At 51.6% G+C, this 6,642-nt stretch overlaps 1 pseudogene; it reads right to left on the bottom strand.

Annotated features, from left to right (window-relative positions):
• Positions 1-937: 937 nt before the first annotated feature.
• On the bottom strand, positions 938-1,803 carry LOC144273297 (T cell receptor alpha variable 21 pseudogene; annotated as a pseudogene).
• Positions 1,804-6,642: the final 4,839 nt, after the last annotated feature.

A 6,642-nucleotide genomic window follows, 5' to 3' on the forward strand; every position in this document is an offset into this window, starting at 1 on the left:
CTGTGGCAACCGGAGATCAGCCTCCGTTTAATCCTTAGTGTCTAAGGCTCCCCCAAGGAAGGGGGCTATTTTGTGCCACTGGTGTATCTTGTGTATCTCCATTTCTGTTTCTTATGCCTGGCTGTCTGTCCCTCTCCCTGTCGATGTATCTATAAACCCACCCAACTCTTTTTTCTTTTCCCTTTCTTTTCTCCCTGTTCATTTGTTTTTATATTTTATCTTTTAATTTCCTTCCTCCCTCCAAACCTCCAGGCTCCTTAGGTCAGTGGTTCTCAACCAGGGGTACATGTACCCCGGGGGGTACACAGAGATCTTCCAGGGGGTGCATCAGCTCATCTAGAGATTTGCCTAGTTTTACAACAGGCTACAGAAAAAGCACTGTGGAAGTCAGTACAAACTAACATTTCAAACAGACAATGACTCGTTTATACTGCTCTATATACTATGCACTGAAATGTAAGTAGAGTCGTTATATTTCAATTGATTTATTTTATAATTATATGGTACACAGGAGAAAGTCCACAATTGTTCAGTAACAGTGTTGCTGGGACACTTCTGTATTTTAGGTCTGATTTTGTAAGCAAATAGTTTTTAAGTGAGGAGAAACTTGGGGGTATGCCGGACAAATCCGACTCCTGAAAGGGGAACACTTAGTCTGGAAAGGTTGAGAGCCGCTCCCTTGGGGGTCTTTCCCTAGGAGGTATTCCCCAAGTGCATTCCCTCCTCAGCCTCTCTGTCTCAGCTCCCGACCTGTGCTAAGGGGATCCTTGCGCAGCCCCGCCTCACCAGGGGGGTGGGGGGCTGACCGTGTTAAGGAAGGTGACGCACGCTCAGAGACGCACTGTGTAAGAAGTAGGTGGTGGTGTTGTACCGCCAGCCAGCCTGACAGTTACCCTGCAGCTGGGGAGTTTTTGCACAGGCTGCCAGTGCTCCTGTGTCACTGTGTCTCCACGGCGCAGAAGTAGGTGGCTGCATCTCCCAGCTGTGATTCTCTGATGTGCAGGGAACTCAGCTGCTTCCCCTTGTTGAGCTCCGCCGTGAGGTTGGGCTCCTTGGTTTGTTTCCCATCCGACACCAGAATCAGCAGGGAGACAGGCTGGCCTCCGGGAAGCTGCCTGAACCACTGCAAACTCCTGAAATTGCTCGTCGTGTAGTGGCAAGAGATGCTGCCGTTCTGCCCTTCCCGAGTGACCGCAGACAGGTTCTGGTGCACCTCGGCCTGGCAGCTCCCCCCTGTGGGCAGAAGGCAAAAGACACACCCCATAGATGACAGGGCACCTCTGCCCAGTTCACACACTGGCCGGATGCAAAGCCCGGTGGAGTTTCTCTTCATTTCCAGGGGCCTTGCATCTGGCCCACGACTGCTCTTTTCCTAGATTGCTGTATTCCTAGATTGCTCTCATCTAGGGTTAGGGGTTGGGGTTAGGCGGTTAGCCCTATATTATTGCTGCCTGCGAGATTCCCAAAGGCACAATAATAAGAGACAGCCCTTTCCCCAAAGAGTTTACAGATTAAATAGCCAAGCAAAGGGTGGGAGGGGAAACTGAGGCACACAAAAGGGAAGGAACTCCAGCAGGCCAGAGATGGGGATTGAACCCAGGCGCCCTGGATTCCCATCCACTCCATTACAGAGAACGGTGCCTGGCTTGCAAACCGAAGGGGAGAGCCAGGGAATTAATCCTTGTGCTCTTAAATGCACCATCACTTTCAGCATCTTCTGTATCGTTTCCTGCCCCCAGACTTACAGGGAATGTTCACCAGCAGTAGCAGCAGCCGTGGGAACAGCAGCCAGGGTCTCTCCATTGTCCCTCAGCAAAGAAGCTTTATAGCCGGGTGTTCCCCGTTCAGTACAGAAGGTTCCGCCTCCTCACAGGTAGATTTACTTCTCCCCCTGGGGCAAATTTACCAGCTCCTCCTCCTGAAGTAGGAGCCTCTTTGGTGCCCGCAGAAGCTACGGGGTAGCCTAAGACAGCGAGGAAATGAGTCCCAGGGAGTCACTTCGCAGAACTGCTCTGAGCAAGTTGGTGTTGTGAGTGGGCGGAGCCTGGCTTCTCGGCACAGGTGAGTTGTGGGGAAGAGCGAGGGCCACTTTCAACTTCGCATCCTTGCTGGGGCTACGCCGCTTTACAGGGCTGTGAATGGTCCCCAGGATTACGGACAGACACGGCCGCATTGCTTATTCTATTAATGCCACAAATTGCTGAAGATGAGCCTTCTCCCTCCCCTGAAATGTAACCCTCGTGAAAGTATGGTCATGACGCGGGGGACAGGGGATGCGTCACTGGATGATTCCCTGTTCTGTTCACTCCCTCTGGGGTTCCTGGCATTGGCCACTGTCAGGAGACAGGATACGGGGCAGAATGGACCTTTGGTCTGACCCAGTCTGACCGCTCTTATGTTCTTAAGTAGATTTCAGGTGTCTAGAGGAATAATCCGCAAGTATAAGAGTCACAGGCTACTAATACACAAGGAAGTGATGTTTCCTGCTGCGTCGGGAATGACAGCGATTTCTTGAAAAAGAGCTTATATCTGAGTGTTTGGTTATTAGAATATGGAGGAAGGAAAAAATGTCTCTTCTCATTCTCCGCAGTCTTCATTATCGAGCTCCCTCGCTTTCCTGATCCAGTACCTAGATAGCTAGCTCGATTCAGGACCGGCTCTAGGCACCACCAAAGCAAGCACCTGCTTGGGCTGCACAATTCCAGGGGCGGCATTCCGGCCCCCTTTTTGTTTTGTTTTGTTTTTTTGGGTTTTTTTGTTGTTGTTTGTTTGTTTGTTTGTTTGTTTGTTTGTTTGTTTTTGCTTGGGGCGGCAAAAAACCTAGAACCAGCTCTGACTAGATTTCCTGCTGCACTTTGGTCTCGGCATCCATTTAGCCACCCAGCCCGCTGCTTTGTCCATCGCTCCCTCTTGCTGCAATATCTGTCTATGCTGACACGCATCTCCGTGGTATGTGAGGGCTGAGAGTAAAATCATTCCCCACACAGGCCCCAGGGCTCTACTAGTCTTTGCATGCACATACCCACCTCCCTGACAGGCTGCCGTGGATTTTTTCCTCAAAGCACACTCGTACAAAGCACACTAGTACACAGCTGAGGGCTCAGGCTGGCTGCTGGGGAAGCTGAGCGAGCTGCACCGGTTGGTGGTTTCCAAGGACCTGGTGAAGGAATCTCCCTGTTCCCAGCCACCTGTGATCCTTAATATCACGAACCGCAGGGAACCGCCCGGGACCTGCTGGCAGCAAGGGATGCTCCGCTCTCCCCGCCGGTAACTGCAGCTGAGCTGTGCGGACTGTCCCTCGCTGGAGACAGCGGATTTGTCCTGAGTGACGGCGTATGGGCCGCGGGCCCCTGTGGGGAAAACGGGGTGAGGGAGGCCAAAGGAGCTCAGGCCCAGGGAGGGGCGGGTGTTTGGTTGGAAGTCCCCTTACAGTGGAGGGCTAGAGATGAGCCACCAGGAGACAGACGGAGTTTTACAAACTACAGGTGTCTCTGTTGTGCTCAGTAGAGCTGACTACAAAGAGACAGGATTGGCTTAAACGCAGTAATGAAATACCAAGTGACTCCAAGCTCTTAAATCCTGCATGAGTGTGAGAGGGAAGGTATGTTAGTGTGTGTGAGAGAGAGAATAACAAAGCACAGAGAACGAAAGGGTGTAATACCTCGCAGCAGTGCAATGAGCAGAAGGAAGTTCATGGGTGCTGTGGTGTCTGTCAGACCTTGCAATGAAGGGCAGGACTGGGTCCCTTTGCCTAGAGATCTGAGTCTGACACAGGACATTCTCTGCGTGTGGGCTGCATTCTGGGGGCCAGTCTGTTTATCTAGGAGTGTGCCGTGTTGTTGTAGCTCTGTGGGGCCCACGCTATTGGAGGGATAAGATGGGTGAGGTCATATCTTTTATTGGACCAACATCTGCTGGTGAGAGAGACAGGCTTCCCAGCAGAGGAAGAGCTCTGTGTAGTTGGAAAAATTGTCTCCCCAACAGAAGTTGGTCCAATCGAGGATATTATCATCTTGGAGTGTGCATGGATCTCTTTGCCTCTGAGATTAAGTCTCTCTGTGTGTGTGTGTGTGTGCGCGCGCACACACGCACTTAGATATCTGTATTTCGGAGTGTGTATGAAGAGGGATAGATGTCAGAGAGTGTTCCTGTGTGTGTGTGTGATTTCAGTGTGTCGGTTTCTGGCTGTGTGTTTCAATCTGTATATTTGTGTGTGTGAGTCTAGGTGAGGGAGTGTGTTTGTGTGGTTGTATGTGAGAATTCTTATGTGAGTGTGTATGTCTGTGCAAGAGTGTGTGTGTGTGAGAGAGAGAGAGACTACTTGTGTAAGTGTGTCCTGTGTGTGACTGTGTGAGGATGTCTGTGTGCATGTTTCCGGTCTGAAACTGTCTGACCTGAACAACAGGGAAAATCACATTGGAATTACTGAGTTACCAGATTGTCTCCCCAGAGAATGCTTCCCCATCTGCTAGTGTTGTGGGGCAAGGAAGCTATTTGTGATATAAAACCACCCGATCCAGGCAATTGGGGAAGGCGAAAAGGTGAAAATGTCTATAATTTTCCAGGTGTTTCTTCAAGTTTCTTCCTTAAATTACTGATCCCTCCTCTTTTCTCTCCCCTTTGTTCTATTCACATAGCTTCTGTTCCTGTCCATTCCAACGTATTCTCTTTTGCTCCATTCTGTTCTTATTGCCTCTCACCTACTCTGTTCTACTTTCCTTTCCTCTCTTCTGTGCTCATATCCTCTGTTCTATTCTAACTTCCACTTGTCTGCTCTCTTCGGTCCTTGTGGCCTGCCCCACCCAGGGTTTTGTGACGGGCTGCCTGTGTTCATCTCGCACGGTGCTCCAGCGCGCACAGATACACCGCGGCGTCTTCCAGGCAGCTGCTGTTCAGGTACAAGAAGCTGCTTTTGGTTTTGGTGTCCAGGCTCATGGTGAAATTCTCTCGGGTGTCTCTGCGGCTAGAGGACAGGGAGGCCATGAACCGCGGCTGGCCCCCCTGGGGCTGGCGGTACCAATGCACGCTGTACTCGGTGCCCGTGTAGGAGCAGTTGAGCTGGATGGGTTCTCCTTCATGGGCAGGGGCCTGGGACCGGTCCTGGGTCACCGTGTATTGGGCCAAAGTACCTGGGGGGGAGGAGGTTGGGTTTAGTTCAGGTTTTCTTGCTCAGTAATGACAGAAAAATACATGCACCTCTGTCTAGACAAGGGAGAAAACAAGCAAACGGAAGTACACCCTTCCCTCTGTACTGTCTGTCCATCCATCCATCCATCCACCTTCCTTTTGCGCTGTCTGCCTGTCCATCCATCCACCCTTCCCTCTTTGCTGTCTTTCCATTTGTCTCTCTATCACTCTGCACCATCTGTCCATCCTTCCCTCTGTGCTGTCTGTCTGTCCATCCATTCACCCTTCCCTCTGCTCTGCCCATCCTTCCCTCTGCACTGTCCGTCTGTCTACCTATGAGCGTCCATCCCCATGGTATCGGAGTGCCTTTCTTTCAGAAAAGCCTGGAAATCCCAACCCGTGGCGCCGTGCTCAGAGCAGAGCCTTGAATACCTGGAGCCAGCACCAGCAGCAAAGCGGGCAGGCTCATTGTCAGGGACCCAGCTGCAGAGCGAAGTGGCTGGACGAGGTGAAGCTCTGACACCGCTCAGCCTCCAGGGGTGGCCTTCAGGCTGGAAGGAAATCGGTACATTTACCCTGCTCAAGTGGGTGGGGGCGGGAAAGGGTTTTGCTTCTGAGTGCCTGGGCCTGATCCTCCACTGGTGCAGATTAACTGGGTTCCATCAGAGTCACTGGGCCGGTTCCCCAGCTGGAGCAAACTGGCCATAGCTCCGCTGGAGACCATGGGCAGATCCAGGGCTGATGTAAATCACTGGAGCTGCATTTAAATCCGGGGCAGCTGGTCCCGTTTCTGACAGTTAAGGCTCTGTCCCTATAATTCATGGATTTCCCTCTCTGTTGTGCTTTCCTGGGTTAAGCAATATTTATGTAGCGCGCACACACCACCATCAAGGAAGCAAAAAAAAAAATGGTTAAAAGCCACTGGCCGAAGAGGGTAACAAGGCGAAGCGCCAGCCTGTCTCCCTATCAGGCACCGAAAATTATATCGGGAATTAAAAAAAAAAAAGGATGAGGGGAAGCGAGTGAAAATAGGGTGTCAATGAAAAGCGGATGGTTGCCGCTGAAGGTGGGTGGAGCGGAATAGCCACTAGGGGGCAGCAGAGGGTACGGCACATGGGGCACTGGCCTGGTTCTACCCTCAGGTGTATCCCGGGAATGGCTGGGCCGATCCGTTTGGCCTGGTGTCCCATCTCCAAAACAGGCTGGTGCCGCACTGTGATTATTTCAGCAAGAGGCTAGCCCCCCCTTCCCCTCGGCAGCGTGATTGGGGCTTTAAAAACAGATCGCCACAAGGCTCCCTGCCCCTAAGAGATGACGTGGGCAGCAGGGAAAGGCAGACCAGGGGATGGGAGGGAAACATGCACAGAGAGTAGAACGGACTTGCCCAAGCTCATATAGCAGGTCAGTGGCAGAGACGGGTAGTCACCCTTAGGGTATGTCTACACTACGGAATAAGGTCGAATTTATAGAAGTCGGTTTTTTAGAAATCGGTTTTATATATTCGAGTGTGCGTGT

This window comes from Eretmochelys imbricata, chromosome 13 (genome assembly GCF_965152235.1).
Source record: "Eretmochelys imbricata isolate rEreImb1 chromosome 13, rEreImb1.hap1, whole genome shotgun sequence".
NCBI classification, from domain to species: domain Eukaryota; kingdom Metazoa; phylum Chordata; order Testudines; family Cheloniidae; genus Eretmochelys; species Eretmochelys imbricata.